This window comes from Arvicola amphibius, chromosome 1 (genome assembly GCF_903992535.2).
Source record: "Arvicola amphibius chromosome 1, mArvAmp1.2, whole genome shotgun sequence".
Taxonomy (NCBI): Eukaryota; Metazoa; Chordata; class Mammalia; order Rodentia; family Cricetidae; genus Arvicola; species Arvicola amphibius.
In genome coordinates, this window is record NC_052047.1 from 33226849 (window position 1) to 33245574 (window position 18726).

Sequence of the window (18726 nt, forward strand, 5' to 3'; positions counted from 1 at the left end):
TTAAATGATGATATTTAGTTTTGTCCATATTATTCCTTGGGACAGTGGAATCCTTGTTTGAAAATGTAGGCTTCCTATTAGGTTGCTACCCTTGGCCTCCTGTCTAATAGTTCTTATTTTGTCCCTAATTAACCATTCTTATTTTGTCCCTATCTAACCATTACTATTTAGTCTTTCAGTTGCACACTTTTTTGGTATTGTTGTCAGATACCCATATTTTTACTTTTAAGATTCCATGTTCAAACAAGAATCCCAGTTTATAGGTAAACCCCTTGATTTTCCATCCCATTGTCTACACTGGTAAGATCTTCAGCTTCTGGTGGTGAAACAATAGTCACCAACCCTGCACGTGTTGAGAGTCCTCTTATCTCTATTAGCAGAGCAGAAGGATCATAGTTAATAATGCCCCCCTTGCTGTGTTCCCTCCTAGTTATACAACCAAACATTCTGGGAGATACTGATACTTTACACCACTGACCTTTCTTAAGGACGACATCTGAAGAATCTCGAGGCCGTAGAGAATGTAACATGACAGTATAGCCACTTACCTGAGCATTCTTCTGTATCTTTCCTCACAGTCGGTCATCTAAAGCCTGACTTTTCTCCTTGACTGAGCATGCTTCATCAGTTTTCCTGAACTTGCCAGAGAAATCATAATAGCAGTTTCCACAGTGCTGGGGACCTTCCATAGTTAAGTTTTATATCTTGAGAGAAAAATTCCAAATCAATACATACTTCTTCATCTAATGTTTTGGAAGAACACCATGGTCACTCACATTCAGAACCCAGTTCTCCACTTCCACAGTGTCTGCCAGTCTCTGCTCCATGTGTTCTGTGATTAATTTTGTATATACTTACTTTCTTCCCCTATCACACATCTTCTACTCATAGGCTAGTAGGTATCACTTTGTACAAGCCTGAAAGGAATTTCTAGAAGACTCTTAGGATAGACTTTGGGGGTGAGTGATATGAATTGTCCTGCACTTAATCTTACAAAACAATCCAATCAATGTCCTAATAGAAAGAGGCAGGTCCCATCTATACAGTCTTACTATATTCAAAGGAGTCTAGAGGAAAATAATTAGAAAAATTCATTCAGATGTTTTCTACTACATTTGTCAGGGTCTCGGTTTTCTTGATTAGCATCCTAATCTGAACGTAAGAGTTGCTTTCAGTGGGCTTTTTAGTCATCTTTGAAAGGCAGCCCTTGATCCAACACATCTTCCCAGACAACATAAAAGCTTCTATGTATAATCAGAGAGTCATTCGGGTTGAATATCTTTTGCTTGATATATTTTCCCATTTCTTTAGTGTAAATCAATATAATTTAGATTTAGCCGTACAAACTCGTTATTGCTACAGCTGTTATTCATGTTTCTCAGACTTCTGATGCATGGCAACACTGGGTAGTTTTGAGAATTGACCTCATCTTGGTTGTTAGATTCTCAGAATATAACTACTCTCTATGGTGAAAGGTTCAGTTTCTTGGAAATTGACTCTATTTCTGAGGTATAACTGTAACTTAGAAACTCAAAATGTTTTATTAGGGACCAACAGCTGTGAAGGGAATGAATAGAAAAAAATGACTCAAAAAATCATAAAGTAAAATAGATCGTGCAAGTCTACAAAGCCTTAACCAATACAACAAAGAGCTCCGGGGGAAACTGCCTGTCATACTTTCTTTCACAAACCTTATACATATGCTTTTTCCACAGCTAGAATAGGACTACCAAAATAATACACTACCTCAGTGACATTTATTCTCTGCGGCCAAGTCTAACCATAAAGCAAATGAATATTGACCTTTTAGATTATTGAATTCTTCACATCTGGGCAACAATTTCTTCCTTGAAGGGATTTAGGATACCAAGTCCCCTGACTATAACAACAGATGAATATCAAGATGTGACTGAAAATGGGTCCTGATGCTCCGGGGATTCAGAAACAGAAGGTTGTAGCTTCCAGAAGGAAATAAACAGGTAAAAGGCCAGAGAAAGACTAAACAATGGCAAAGTCAGAAGGCCCATCACTACAACTGTCCCAATTAAATCAAACAACATTTAACCTTCCTCCAATAAAAACAATGTGTTCAATATAGGTACTAATTTCACAGTGATGCTGCATACCTTATTGTCACTTGTGACTCTCACTTATGTAAAGACTCTTGAATCAAATTGTTTTGCCAGCTATACTTAGAAGCATGAAATTTATTCCAAATATTATGATACACAATTAAATTTCTTATCAGTGAGGGGTATGATCTCATTTATACTTTTAGAATCTATTTTTATCTTCTTTGTATAGAACACACTGTGAGATGAAGAAAGGAATGACAGGAAATCTAAGATACTATCACATAATATCTGTGTAACAGCAAAGGAACTCTACTGCACCCCAAGTCAAAATGAACACTTGTTTAAAAAAAAATCAAGAGCAGTGGCATAAAAAGTTAGAAATTAGCCAGAGGCTTGCAGCATTTTAAGTAGAAATCCTTGAAGAAAAAGAGCTGAATCTTTATAAAGATATCTAACTGTGAAATTAAAATTTTCCAAGTTTTTACCCCCTATCATGGATTTATACTTTCCTTTAAAACTGAATTTTAATAATTATAATAAATAAAAAGCACCCATCTAGCAGCTATAAGAAAAAGAACTAGAACATCCTAAATACAAACTTTAAAAAAAAACTGCTTGAACCTCTTAGCATCTTCATAAAAAAGCTCCATCTAAAAATTTATCTCTCATTTGGCTTTCAGGGAAGTTGGAATAATTTTTACTTATTCTTTTGTAGTTTCATACATGTAAATAATATGTCTTGATAATGTCTGTCATCTACTCCTCTCTCCCACTTACCCTGGATTTTCCCAATCCACTATATCATATCCTCTCTTTTTACCTATTACCCACTGAGTTCAATTATTGTTGCCTACTGAATTATTAACTAATCCTTTTGTGTTTTTTTATATAAACCAACATCACTCTTTGATATAAACACTATCTCCAGTGCATTTTAAAAAACAAATAGTGGTAACTATATCACAACTGTTAGGCAACAATATCTGTTGAAACAAATAAAAGACTATTAAAATGCAACCTTAGTGTTTTTAAAATGCAAGGAAAATGAGAATAAAGTGTTCTTGGGAGCCATATGCTTAGCTGTCTAGAGGACTGTGATCTGCACACATGCCCAGAACAACAACAAAAAAAAAAAAAAAAAAAACCTAAAAGACCATAGCTTGTCGTCTCTGGATGGTCACAATTTTACAAAGATGTGAAGATTAAGGTAGAGTTATAAAAGACCAAGACATTGAATAAAAATATCCAAGCATGTGAGCAGGTGCATGATACTGTTGCAAATTCTGGAGAGCGTATTATCTCATACAATGTGGAGTTATGTAATTATATATAAGGAAATTTTGTATAATCATTCATGAATCACTATATTAACTAAATCTGAGTGGATTTAAGCCTGTTTCCACAAAAAAGAAGCTATACATACTACTGCAAAATGATGAGAAGGGCCACACATGGGTGGCAGGTGTCATAAGCCCAATAAAGGAACTTAATTCTATTGCTCATCTAAATTGACATAGTGTTGAACCACCTTATACATGCATGTGCTTATACCTACATACAACTAAGACATTCAGTCTCAGAGAAACCTGTAAAACGCAATGAAGGCAGAGACTTACAGTTTCATAAGATACTGTTATTAAGTGAGTGTTGAGAGTTCAACCCTAAGCAAGATATTTAAACCTTTCCTCCAAGGCTCAGATAAAAAGGAATAGAAAGATTGTAAGTGCAAAAGGACCTATGAAATGTCATCATTTGAGTGACACAGTCATTATAATCACAAACTCAATAACTATGGGTGACTTCATTGGGTTGATAGAAGACAGGCCCACCAACAGGATGGAGGAAGGGCTCAGGAGACCCTTCCCCTCACTGCTGAACTACTTCCAGCTGACAGATTCAGGAAAGAAGGATTATTTCTTTCAGTCTTGTATACACTGTGATTCGACCAGGCTCTAATAACTAGTCCAACAGTTAGACAGATGATCCTGATTTAAAAAAGGGTCACATACCATAACCAAAAGTCAAGGGAGAAGTAGGGAGCAAATGGGGTTGATAGAATGAGAGTAAACAGAATACAATATATATATATATATATATATATATATATATATATATATTACATATAAAATTTATCAAAAACTAAGAATAACTCAATTTTTAAAATAAAATTCTGCAAATTTATTCAGAGAGCAAGTTAATTTTATACAATTAGCTATAATAATTTCTAAAACATAGGAAAAAACATAACTGAATAATGAATTGAAAATTCAGTGATGATTGAAAACTGAAATGCCTCTCATAGGAGACGTTTTTAGGTATCCATCTTTGGTGTGGATGTTGTTTTGAAGGCTGTGGAGCCTAGAGAAGAGAGACTTGAGTGGTAGAAACAATTCACAGCAGTGACCTTTGAAGGTTAGATACACTCTTGGTTCCAGACTGCCCTCTTTTCCTGCCTGATATGATGGGAACATCTCTCTTCTCTCGCAAGATTCCATGATGTTTTGTCTAGAAAAAAACATGGACTTGAATTCCTCTGCAATTCTGAAGTTAAATGATTTTCTCTCCTTTTGAACTGTTTTTTCTCTTGGTTATTCTGCCAAAATAACCAGAAAAGTAACCGGAACAGAAAATTTGCACTGAAAATGTAGGATAATTTTTGTTTTTAAACCTAAAAATGCGGTTCTTAGACCTTTAGAAATGATTTATTCAGAGTACATGGAAAAGTTTGGAAATGTATGGTAGAGAAAACATAGAATACTGTCAGGTTTGCTTACGAGGACTTTGCTGGTATTTTGGGGGATAAGAAGACAACAGAGAAGCAGATATTAATGACCATGCCAATAGTTTTCAGAAAGGAGCAAGAAGTATATAAAGAATCAGACTAGAGGGGACGTAAAGCACAGATAAGGGCACTTTTATATTCTGTCTAATAAAGATGTTATATTGTAGTAACCCACAAGTATATGTTGTTAACAGATGAGCACATACAGAGTTAATCAGTATTTATTCTGAGTTAACTTCCATTATAGGAGTAAAAGGTTGATATTGCCAGATACTTATTAGAGTCAGAATTTGAAGAAATACCTGGGTTCCAGACATCCAGGGATCAGAGTAAGAGAGACACAGCATCTCATGTCTCAGAAGTATCTATGCCCACCTCTCCCGGTTCCTTGGCCTTTGTACTCCCATGCATCACAAACTCCAGTGTTTCTACTGCTTCTTTTGACAACTCCACTGCAATGGCTTCAGGACTTCGTGGTCAATCAAAGAATTAACAAGAGTTATGGCTGGTCCCTGGATGTGGGGTTGCAGGGCTCTGGGCTGGGAAAACTCCTAAATAATGTCATGCAATTTCAAGTGAGGGTTTGCTGCATCCTGGAGTTTTCCATTTCATTCATGTAACAAATTGAATCGTTGCACAGTGGGGTTCGGTTCCTAGGTGACGGCTGTTTGGCACCTTGGCATCTTGTTTAAAATAACTATTTATAGAGGGCTGTGGAGATGGCAGAGCGGTTAAAGCCCTTGCTGCTGAAGGTAAGGACCATGACTCTGGTGCTCAGAAATCCGCGTAAGAGGCAGCATGGGCTAGGCAGCTCATAAGTCGTTAGAGCTCTGGAAGGAAGAACAGATCATTCTGAGTAATTTGGAAAAGCAGGCAGACTTAAGAAGCCAACCATGGCTCCGTAACCTACGTGTTTAGGGCCTAGGAATTCTGGGAAGGAAATGTAGAGGTGCTCTTTAAAGGGCTAACTACCCCCACTATCTCATGAGAGTAGCTTAAGGTAAGTCCATCTTCCTAGGAGGCGCCTGCCTTCCTAAATGGTGATTAGCTAAGTGATTTGCCTGCTAGACTAAAGCATTAGGTCTCCACATAGACCAGCAGACAAGTGGTTTGTCTCTGATTTTATGTGATAAGAAAGAAATATCTCCCTTCAGAACCAGCACTCAGCAGGCTTTCTTGCAGCCATCTTTTAAGATAGTTGGGCTTTCCTGAGCAGGATGTTTGTCACCACCAATATTAAAACCTTGTGTGCACAGCGTTCATTTGGGTTCACATCCGCAGTGCTCCTATGGAGCTCAGTGGGCGTTAAGTCGAAGAGAAAAGACAGAATATAAAACCAGGATTCCTGCTGAGCTCAAGGTAATAAAATCTCCTGTATCAGAATTAGGAGTCCACATCTTCTGCCAGTATCTCAGATTCTATAAAGTTACCTTTTAGTTCCCAGACTGAACATATTTTCAGGACACTCGTAGTTCTAGAAGTTATTTATTTAGATTTGAAATTAGCATTTTGACACATATTAATACATAAGTATTTAAATTCCATTGAAAACCATGAATAGAAAGAAGCGCATGCCTTTAATCCTAGCACCTAGAAAGCATAGACAGGTAGATCTCTGTGAGTTTGAGGCTACCCTGGTCTACATAGAGGTTCAGGCCAGGCAGGGATACAATGAGACCCTATCTCAAAAATCAATACAAAATGCTTTACACTGCCAATCCCTTTTAACAGTGTCAGATGGGCAAGGCAATTTTTATGGATGTGGGAAATTCCTAAATGTAGCATGCCAAATTCCTTGGAACATGCCCTTCATGGGCTAGGTTCTTTTCTTCTGATATTTATCAGAAAGTGTCTTGGACTTCAAAGGGCCATCTATTCATTTTCATGGTTATTTAGAATTTTAAAATAACAGCAAAAAAGAAAGAAAGAAAAAGAAGAAGAAAGAAGAAAAGCTGAGTAATTTGGCCATCCTTAAGGGTAGTGGTACAGAGGGCCCCTCCTCTGTCTAGCAGAATATGGTTTGTCTTAAACTGCATAACATCTGTTAAAATACACATCCATTATTAAGATAATATTTTTGATGATCTTTTGTTTTCCATATTCATTGAAAAATTAGCTGAACACTGGGATACAAACTAGGATTGAGGGTATATTAGTGGGTTATCTGTCAGTTTCATAAATTCTTAAATCTAGATTTCTCTTAAATTAGATACATATTACCTATATTCTGGGCAACAGCATTCTGAACTGTCTTCTAGTATATTAGAGCTCTCTAGGGAAACAAAACAAATACTGGCTAAACATAAATACTCTTAAGAGATTTTTAAGGGGTTAGCTCTTGTAATTATGGAGAAATTTAACAATGTGCTGCTATATGCAAGTTAGAGGCCTAAGGAATACAACGGTGTCATCTTAGATTATGCCAGAAGAACTGAAACCAGGCCACATGGATGTCCATGGATGTTTCACCTCAAACAGAGAAAATTTCTTCCAGGATTTCTTTTATATGGCTGTCAGTGGATTAGATGGCACTCACAACACTTTTGTGATGTAATGTCATTACCCACTCTGTAGTTTCAGATGTTAATGATTGGCCACTTTACCAGTCACATTTCTGTTTTCTCAGACTTGTGAGATAGGCAGCATTTGGTAGCTTATTATAATAGTGAGAAACCAACCAATAAAGTAATTTTGTTCAGCCTATACATAAAGGCATAAACACATGTACCTTAACTTGGAATTTAATTCCTTAATCATTTCAGAAGTCACTTCTATAGTTCTATTCAGGATGAAGCCAGGCAAAGTTGATGTTGACTGTATGTAGTGCCCTCTCTGGAAGGCTACATGAAAGGGATAAATCCCTCATTTCATTAAAAATAAATGTGGATCACTTTGAAGCCATGAATTCTTCCTAATTTTCTTGGAACTGGAAATAATAAAATGAAAATTTATTCATTTGTGGATTCCTGCTCAACTGTCTAGTATATGTTCTCATAAATTTTATAAATGTATGATTTCATATACGAGACTGTTGAAATTTCCGTTTTGTCTATGTTAAATAGTAATACATTATATAATTGTAAATCAGTCACTGTACTAGTTGCCTTCTGTTGTTCTGATTAAACACTGATCAAAACCACCTTGGAAAGAAAAAGAATCTATGTGGGTCACACTTACAGTTCACAGTAATTTGCTGAGGGAAGTCACAGCAGGAACTCAACCAGAAATCTCAGGACAGGAACTGAAGCAGTGACCATGGGGAAGTATTGAATACTGGCTTACTTTCAAGGCTTGCTTGGCCTGATTCTTATACAAGCATCCCACAGGGGGTATTTATCCACATCAGTCAGTACTCAAGAAAATGCCTTAGAAGACACGGTTGTTAGAGGATTCTAGTTCATGTTTAGTTGACCAAAAACAACCTGTATGTCCATCAGGAAATTGAGGAGAGGATACTGTCAGTACATTGGTTAGCAGTGGAGCTAACACTGAGGTCACATCATGTGGTCATAACAAGACATAGCAATTTACAAACAGTTAAAGAGTGGGGGATACAGCCCAGTCAGTCTGAAGTATTTATTCCTAATATAAGCATAACATTTTCTATTTCATAGACGGTGCTTGTTAAGTACATAATTCAGTTTTCATCACTTAGTAAGCATTAAAAAGATAGTAGCTGCAAGAAGTTTGTTTCATCTGTCTATAGTATTGTAATATATTGAGCATATAAAAAGAGAATACAATGTTTTGTTCTTAAGGACTCGGAAAAAAATAATATTTGGTAGTATACACAAATGTTTCCTACATTTGTATAGTCTAGTAATAATATTCAAGGCCCCATAAAAATTCAAATACCAAAAATGTAAATAATTAATACTAATAGACAATATATAAAGTAAATGAACTTGAGGTCAGTCTAGTGGGTTCAGGATATATGGAGACCCCGCTTTTAAAAAAAAAGAAAGTCTGATGCCTTATTTGCCCTTGATTCTTGCTGACCCATCTTTTCAATAGCAAATGTTCAGTAAGTGATTATCACATACATGTACATACTTGCAAGCAAACACTGAATAGTAAAAATCAAATATGTATAAAAGGTTGGGATACTTGTGCATGATTAGTTAGAAAAGAGAATATCTCTCATCCAGCAATTTCACCTCTAGAAATATACTCCCAAACTGAAAAGCCAAAGCACTCAGGTGCATGTAAACATTATTCAAAGTAAGCAGAATGTCAGGAGGACTCAAATGCTCTTCAGCTAACTGTGTGTTTTTATTATATATATATATAAAATATTAAAATAAATATTTTAATCATTACCATGATAATACATATTATTTAATTGATATATTTGTGCTTGTATATGTGTTTCTAAACATATCAATAAAAATGCCTGCTCAGGTTTTTAAAAGGTATCTCTAAGAGTAATCACATTAGCTATTTCCCAAATAAGCACAATTATTTATTTAGCAGTATGTTAGGCTGCTGCTGGAAATGTCCTGTATATTATGGCTGTTTTCCTTAAGCTTGCATGCCACTCATATGGTCTGGAGGGAGGGAGAAAGCATTTATGTTTTCAAAGTTTCCGGTGTATTTTTAGCCTAGCTCTATAAAATCTATGCCTTGAGCAAATTCCCAGGCATATCAGAAAGGATTAAAGGCTCACCTATCCTCAGAAAACATCACAGTTTATATTTAAAAAATAGTCTTGGAGCCATTGGTGAAGACATTGACAAAGAGGAGACGCGTGTGAAACGGTAAGGACCACCCATGCTTGCTTGCTTTTGTAAATATATGGAATGCAGAGTGGTATGGTGTGTACTCTTAGGTTTGTTTAAGCTACATTTTGTAACTCTGCCAAATAGCAGTTAGAATAGATAACGTCACTCCCCATTCTCCTCTAGTGACAGCAAAGGAGTCACCAAAAGTCAAGGAGACAAATTGTTCCCTGTCTGAGACCATACCACCTTTGGTCAGGTTGGAAAGAACACAATAGTTAAGGTTATTTTGGTCCTAGCTCTCTGAACACAAAGTACAGGTTTTTATTCTTTGTCCCCCCTCCCTTCCTTTCTTCATTATCTGTTTGTCAAAAGTAGAACAGTAAAATAAGACAAGGTGTGACCAGATAGCTGTGTTGAACATAGTCACTGTAAAGAACTTCTTTAACTGCCAGTTTGTGTGATTTTCATAAAGCAGGCTACACAAGGTCACTTTAGCTTAGCATTTGTAAAAGAGATGCTTTCAAGTCCAAAGTATAAACTGGAGTTTAGGAGGTAAAGTCGTTTTCTTTAAATATTCAGGAGTGAGATTACACTGAAAAGGCCACAAAACTGGAAGGATAGCATTTCAAATCTTAAGATTTCAAAACATTTGACCATTCATCAGCAGGAATGCACTAATTCTGGAGAACCAACGGACAAAAAGCACCACGTCTTCTTCTAACTACTGCTTTGGTGAGCCAGCAAAATTGAATTCAAGGGGAGATAAATGGTAGGAGATTTATCAACACAAACAAACAGAAGAGGAATGACTCAAAAGCAAACCAGAGAGCTTTGGGAAATGTGGAACTCAACATTTGGTAGGAATGTTGGAAACGTGTCTTCCCACTGCTGTGCATAGGATATTTGAGCAATAAATGTGTATACTTGGTAGGATGCTTTCTGTCTAGAGCAAAGGTGGGCTGTATATAGAAACCCAGGGGCATAACTAAGAAATCACTCCTTTAGGGTTAGAGTCAGAAGGAGGAACGCATGGGCAGTGGCCAGGAAATCATCTTTTCTCGGAAGCTTTTTTTCAAGCAAACACAAGAGCATTCAGCAGACAGGGATTAGGCAGAGTGGATGTAATTCTACTGAGAGTCTCCTAATCAAAACCACGGGTGGTGGTTCAAGGATCTAGGTGATTATGTTTCCCCTACTCTTCGGCCACATTTTCAACAATAATTGCAGTAATAACAATTATTCAGGAAGAAACGTGCTCATTCAAGCTGCATTTAAGTCATCTTAAGATAGGGACCTGTGCACAGCACAGTAGTATCAGCCCCACCATAGAGGCAACAGTGACTTCGGTCACATGCAGCACTAGTTTATTAGCCTGTGCTCATGTTCCTTTTTCAATATCTGACAGAGATATTCACCATTTTTCCATTTTTAGATAACACTAAGAACCTGGTGGCGTAGAGCTCTTTGTTGAGAAGAGCTGTTGTCTTTACAAAGACTACACTTCAAAGACCCTAAAATATAGGTGAGACAGGAAGACTTCTAAAAACAAGACATTTGGCCTCCGTGGCAGTGGTTCTAACATGACAAGGTAACCCCTCTGTCCAGAACACTTGTCTTGTCTCCCTTCTTCTTGACTTCCTGGCTGTCTTTAGGTTGTTTTATTGTTTTGATGGATACCATGAGCAAAAGACACTTGGGGAGAAGAAAATATTTCTTGTATCTTAAACTTCTTGGGTTATACATTATCACTAAGAGGAGTTAGGCAGGAACTCAAGGCAAGAACCTGGAAGCAGTACCTGAAGCAGAGGCTATGGAAGAACACTATCCTGCTTGCTCAGCCTTGGTTATAGCACCCAGGTGTTTTTGAACCTTTTGCTGTAGCATCCAGGATACCTTCTCAGGGGTGTCACTGCCTGCAGTGAGCTTGACCATCCCACAAAAATCATCCATCAAGAAAATTCCAGATTGGCCTAGGGGAATTTTCTCAACTGAGGTATCCTCTTCCAAAGTGACTCCAGCTTCGGGGGGTATTTTTGTGACTCATTCCCTGGTTTACTTTAAGGTTTTTGACACCACAAAAAAATGCTTTTCAAAAAAACACACCTAAGCCGGGCAGTGGTGGCGCAAGCCTTTAATCCCAGCACTCGGGAGGCAGAGGCAGGCAGATCTCTTTGAGTTCGAGACCAGCCTGGTCTACAAGAGCTAGCTCCAGGACAGGCTCTAAAGCTGCAGACAAACCCTGTCTCGAAAAACAAAACAAAACAAAACAAAAACAAACAAAAAAACCCCAAAAAAGCACACCTACCCACACACCTCTACCAGAGTTTTGCTCACCTTTACAATATACATGGTGGGTTACAGTAGAAGTTTTATTTCCCAAGGCCTATCATTTAAGTGAAAAATTAAAATTTTCACTTCTGTACCATTTTTACTTATAACTGGACTGTCAATAAAGATTTTTTGATTGAAGGAGGAAAGAGAAACAGAAGGAGGGAGAGAGGGAGTTACAAAGTATTGCACTGACATGTGAACTAAGAGACAAAAATTATCTTTATGTCTCACAAACTGCTGATGGCAACCAATTTGGGTATACATGGATAGTTGGTTACCCCTGGTTTTTGGTTTCCAATCTATAACTTAATATTGTTCAGCAAAAACAAAAGGAGTTTTTTTAGAAGGTTTTTTTGGTTTAGTTTTGCTGTGTTTATAAGACAATGTGGCCAACAGGAGGAAGTTGTCGAGCAATGGGAGAAAACCTGAAGCAGCAGGCAAGGAGGAAGCAATGGAAAGAACATTGTGAGAAAAGTCTGTCAGGCTGCCAGCCAGCCTCTGGTGAGGTTGCTAGATTCACCCAGCATCAGCCTGGCAAGCAGTATTGCAAATTCTCACCCTGCCTCTTTGAGACTGTTTTCACCAGACATCCTTTCCAGAAGTGAACGAGAGCTATCCAAGTCCTGCTAAGTACTACCCGGGTACTCCCTGTAGATTCACTCAGGCAGGAACTGGCTGGGACTTACAGACGGCTCCGAGATAGTTTAGGTCACCCTCTTGCCCTAGTGCCTTTATGTCAGGATGATGAGAAGTACCACATGAGGCCAAAGGAATATCATAAATCTTAACAGCAGAGGTTCAAAAACCACACACTAAGGACTGATTTGTAAGTCACTGTGTCAGCAGTGATGTAAAAATGCCCGTTTTTCTCTTCAAAATGCAAATATTTCTGAAGAAAAATATTTTTATTAAAAATAGATTTTAAAACACTATATTCATATTATGTTTTTATCTCAACCAACTCCTCCAGATCCTCCCCACATCCCTACCCTCCCAAATTCACACCTTCTTTTCTCTCTCATTAGAATACAGTCATATAATAATAATAATAATAATAATAATAATAATATAGAATTAGATAAAGTAAAAACAAACCAACCATCGTAGGACAAATCAAACAAACAGAAAAAAAGAGCCAAAGAAAAGCAACAAGAAACACATAAAGACTTTGAGACACACACATATTTACACACAGAAAACCCTGTACAAACAAAACCAGAAACCATAATATACGAGAAAAAGATATGAGGAGAAAATAAAATTACAGAAAAAGCATTGTGAGACAAGCAACAAAAATCCCGCAAAATATCACTGAATTCATTTTTTGTGACTACATGAAAATTTATCACTTACACATTTTTTAAATAATGTATTTTATTATTTATCAATACAAAATGTTTGTACATAATAATGAGGTACAATGTGGTATTTGTGTATACATTTTCATGTGTGGGAGAGTGAATTTTTGGGTATGTGTTTACATGCACATGTATGTATTATGCATGTGGAGGCCAGAGGTGGACATCAGAAGTCTTTCTTCAGGAGAACGCCACGTAATTTTTGGTTTATTTTCTTTTTTTAATATTATTTATTTATTTATTTTTAATTTTATTTTACATTCCAACCACAGTTCTCCCTCCCAGCCCCTTCTTTGCCTCCCCCCGCAGCCTACCTCCCATCCACTCCTCCCAAAGTGTAAGGGCACCAACGGGGAGTCAACAAAGTCGGTCACATTAGGTTGGGGCAGGACCAAGCCCATCTCCACTGTATTAAGGCTGAGCATGTCATCCCTCCATAGAGAACAGGCTCCAACAAGCTAGCTTATACACCAGGGATAGATCCTGGTCCCACTGCCAGGAGCTTCACACTTCACCATTGTCTCCACACAGGGAGGACCTAGTTCGGGCCCATGGAGTCTCCACAGCTGTCAGTCTAGAGTTCATGATTTTCCGTGAGGTTGATTCAGCTGTCTCTGTTTCTCCAACTTCATCTTGACTTCCCTTGTTCATGTATTCCCTCCTCCCTCTCTTTGACTAAATTTTTGGAGCTCGGTCAGGTACTTGGTTGTGGATCTTTGCATCTGGTTCCATCAATTATTGGATAAAGGCTCTTGTTTTCTTAAGACAAGGTTTGATTACTCTTCTTTCTCCTTTGAAAAATTACTTATTTATATACAAGTACTGTTTAATTTCAAAATACATGATATTTTCATAGATCATTGATCTTTTTGTAATTTACAGTATAGCACATACTTTATCAAGTGCGTCATTTGAATAGTGGTGAGAAATATTTACTACCCGTTGGTGCTTTATCTTCACAACCGTAGGACAATAATATAACAAATTGCTTTATCAAGTACGGATGGAAAAGTGCCAAACCCTTCCATCATCATTGTGTTTTGATTGTCTCTATTAGCTCTGCTTGTTCATGATGTATGTGTCTCACACCCTATTATTAGGTGCATATTATTTACTTTTGATTTGTCTTCTTGGTTAATTTATTCTTTTATCCTGTGGAAATCACCAAAAATGTGATCCTATTTATTTCAGGTAGTGCGAGTTGCCCTGAGATGCATTTTGTTTATTTTAATATAATCACATCAGCTATCAATTTCTAGCATTTACATAGTGTAGATTCTCTTATCCTTATACTTTCACCTATTTAAATCACTTTTTTACAGTAAGCGAATTCCTACACAACATATTGTTGAGACTTGGTTTTAGTTTTTTTAATGAGTAACACAATCTCTACATTTAAATCTGAATTTTGGGGCCTATTTTCTTTAAATAGACTAACTCACACTGAGCATATAATCAGACTTGCTATAGTTTGGGAGATGCAAAGGGTTAATTCTGATGACGTCTTTCTTAGTGCTTCTACTTTGTGAAAGGTTAGAGCTTTGCCAAGGCATGACTCCGTTACCCTCCTCCTGGTTGTTTTGCTGCTGCAAACCTCTAATTTAAGGGTTTTACATCTATGTGTATCATAACCCTCACAACCCATGTATGTAATCCCAAAATCCTCCCTTAATTATGGTTTGGTCTTGGCTGTTTTAGCTGCAATTGACTGAGATCTGATAATAATAAGATGGAAATACATCTGCAGATTGAGGTTTGGAATCAACCTCATGTAAATTTACTGTCTTGTTCACAAGTATCTGGGGGGACCATCTTCCCAAATGTGTTAAGTTGATGAAAAACAAGCCAGCAAAATACTATTGGGTTTTCTTCCTTGATTCTTTATCTGTTCAGCATCATTAAATTTAAAACCTTCAACATATATACAGGAGCCTATTTAATACCCAGTCTTTGATACTAACATTTGAGTCATCTTAGGAATTGTCTCTGTGGTTCACTTTTGCTGTTGACCACGGGTCCAGTTTTTTCTTTATTCTTTTCACTTGGATAATAACTTTGGTTAACCTTCACACTGCCAGTTATGTACAATCAAACTACGGGCTATCAAATCTTTTTGCAGATTAGTTCCATGTGGCCTTCCTGGGGGAATGTGAACAAATGATTGTTTACTCCAAACATCACACTGGCTAGAAACTAAATGAACAGTTTTAACCAGGTCTAGCATAGTGGATTAGTGAATTTATTTTAGCTACTTTCTGCACCATTTTTGGAGGGTTGTTTACAGGTATATAGGTCACTCAAAGTCAACTGTCTTACCAAATAGCCTAGCCTCATATAGGTGCTGACTTGCCAAGTCTACATCCTGAAATTCACTGCACAACTTTGAGGCTTCCCAGCCAGTCAGACCCTCACCTCTTAGCAACTCACTACTTGCTGCTTCTTTTATAACCTTGAGAAGGAGTCTTAATAGTCTTGTAACTTTCTCAACTTCCTGACATTGTACAAGTTTGTGTGACTCCCCAAAACCTGTTTACCTCCTTGTTTTTCCAGAAGAGAATATTTAAATTCTGAGCAGATTGCGACACTACAGGTAATGGTGGGTTTGGCAGATGAAATACATATGATACGTCTTGAACTTGTGTTTTCATTTTGTGCTTTTCTAGAGAGGGATTCACTTTAACCATCATCTTAGAATGAAGGTTTAGTCCTCAGTATATTGTCATTATTTCCACGTCATAGAGGTTCTGAGGTTTCTATTAAAAGTGTCCTCATTAGAAAGATTTAAATGCCAATTATGTCATCATTGTGGATTGCAGGAAATCTTCACAGCTTAGCATTTTAGAATGAACACTGAGTTATTTCTGTATATTCCTTGGACTCTCTCCCTGTGCATGTACAGTTCCAATTTACCCATGTATGTGAGAGAAATTTTATACATATTTTGGGCCTTGCCTCTTTTAAAAAGACACCCCTCTTAATTTACAGTTGTCTGAGAGTCTTGAAACCTAAATTTAAAGGTTTAAATTGTTATAATTTAGGTTTCTACTTTAGTTTTATACCTTGCATCACATACAAAAAAAAAAAAAAAGACAAAAAAAATCCAAGCTAGTTACATTTTCAGTGATAGATAGGAGGCCAGGCTCATCTGACATACATTTAGTCTAATGTTTCAAGATAGTACTGAACATGTAAGCAAAAGTTGTCATCTGAGAATGAGTTTTACTCAGTTCCAAACTGCCTTAATTCAAAGAGCAGAATCCAGGACAGGAAAAACAAGCTAGCTAAAGCAATCATGAATAATAAAATTACAGCTGGAGGTATCAGCACCCCACATTTTAAGTTGTCTTACAGAGCCATAGTAATAAACAGCTTGGTACTGGAATTAAAAACAGATATGCTGATAATCGAATTCAAATTGAAGACCCTGGCATAATTCCATACACCTAAAGATACCTGCTTGAATTTTTATAAACTAACTGAAAATATACACCGAATAAAAGACAGTGTCTTCAACCAATGCTTCTAGTCAAACTGGATGGCCACATGTGGAAGAATAAAAATATGCACTTGTCTATCACACTGCACAACCCTCTACTCCAAATGCATCAAGGACCTCAGCATAAGATGAGATACCCTGAATCTAACAGAAGAGAAAGTAGAGAATAAGCTTGAACTTATTGGTACAGAGAAAGGGCTTTCTTGAACAAGACGCCAAAAGCACAGACCTTAAGATGAACAATTGAAAACTGGAACCTTATGAAGATGAAAAGCTTCTGTACCATAAAGAACAAATTATCCATACAAAGTAGCAGTCTATGAAAAGGGGAAAGATCCTTACCAATTACACATCTGGTAGAGGGTTAGTATCCAGAATGTATGAAGAACTAAAAATACTGAACACCAAGGAAAGAAACAACTAAATAAGATGTTGGGTTCAGACAAATAGATTCCTTAAAAGATGAAACACAACTGTCTGAGAAAAACTTAAAGAAATGTTCCACTCATTGGTCATCAGGGAAATGCAAACCAGAATTACTTTGAAATTTCATCTTTCCCCAGTAAGAATGGCCAAGATCAATAAAATAAATGACAAAACACACAGGCAAGGAAGTAGGGAAATGGGAATGTTTACACATTGCTGGTGGGAGTGCAAGCTGAGCCACAGGCATGGTCTCAGCTACTTTCTTCCCGACTCCAATTGGGCACACAAATATGGGGCCCAAAGTGTGTGGCAGATGTCAATTCCAAACATGTGGGGACCATTCTGTGAGTGAATATGAATGCTGCAGCGATACAGAACTTTGGGTGACTGTCCAGGCAGCAAGATGTCCCTGTCAATTCTACAGTTTTGGAAGTTGTTTATAATGCACTTCCCGTTAACTTAGGTATTATTACATCCTTCTGAGTGGGGTCTTTGATGGAGGTGAGCAATAAATAGTTATAGTTTTCCTTAATAATAATAAAAATAAAGTAGATATAAATATTGTAACTATAATTCTTTCTTGATAACTGTTTTGTTGTATGTAATCTTGGTATGTTAAAGTTAAAACCTTCCTTTTTTATTTAGACAGAAAAGGGGGCCGTGATGTGGGATTCCCTTCTGTATGCTATAAATACCATTGGTTAATAAAGAAGCTGCTTTCGGCCTATTGCAGTACATAATAGGGCAAGGTGAGAATTGCAAGCAGAGATAGAGAAAAAAAGTAGGTGAAGTCGATGAGATGCCATGTAGCTACCAGAGAAGAAAGACACATGCATGACAGTCTGGTAAACCATAAGCCTCATCGTAAAATATAAAATAATAGAAATGGGTTAATTTAAGATGTAAGAGCTAGCTAGAAATATGTTTATGCTATTAGCCAAACAGTATTCAGTTAATACAGTTTCTCTGTAATTATTTCAGATCTGGGAAGCTGAGAAATGAGCAGTTTGTGCCTACACATATGCACTATTTTTGGGCATATACACAAAAGAATCAATGTTTTACTACAGAGGTAACTATATATCCATGTTCACTGCTGGTCTATTCACAAGAGTTAGAGGTTAGAAAGAGCCTAAATGTTTATCAACTATTGAATTAATAATTAAAATGCTGGATAGGAATTTTTATATATTGCTACGGACCACAGTAGGTAGGAGCTACAGCCAGACGCTTGGCCCTTAAAATAGATCAATCAGTGTTAAATAGTGAATTACGTGTCATTGATATAATTCTTAAAGCAACTGATTCAATATCAGGTACATTTGGTCTAAAATGTCATAAAGACTTGAAGGCAATGAATGGTTCCTACCCTTCTCTGAAGCCACTTGTAACAAGTTACTACCAGCAATGCTAATTATTTCTCCTCTTTTACATTTCAAATATAAACATAAAGTATCCTTTTCGTATGCTGTTGATTTCTCAATGTGTCTATCTGCTTGCGATTAAAGGGTAAGAGTAGTTACATTCTTGTAGTGTG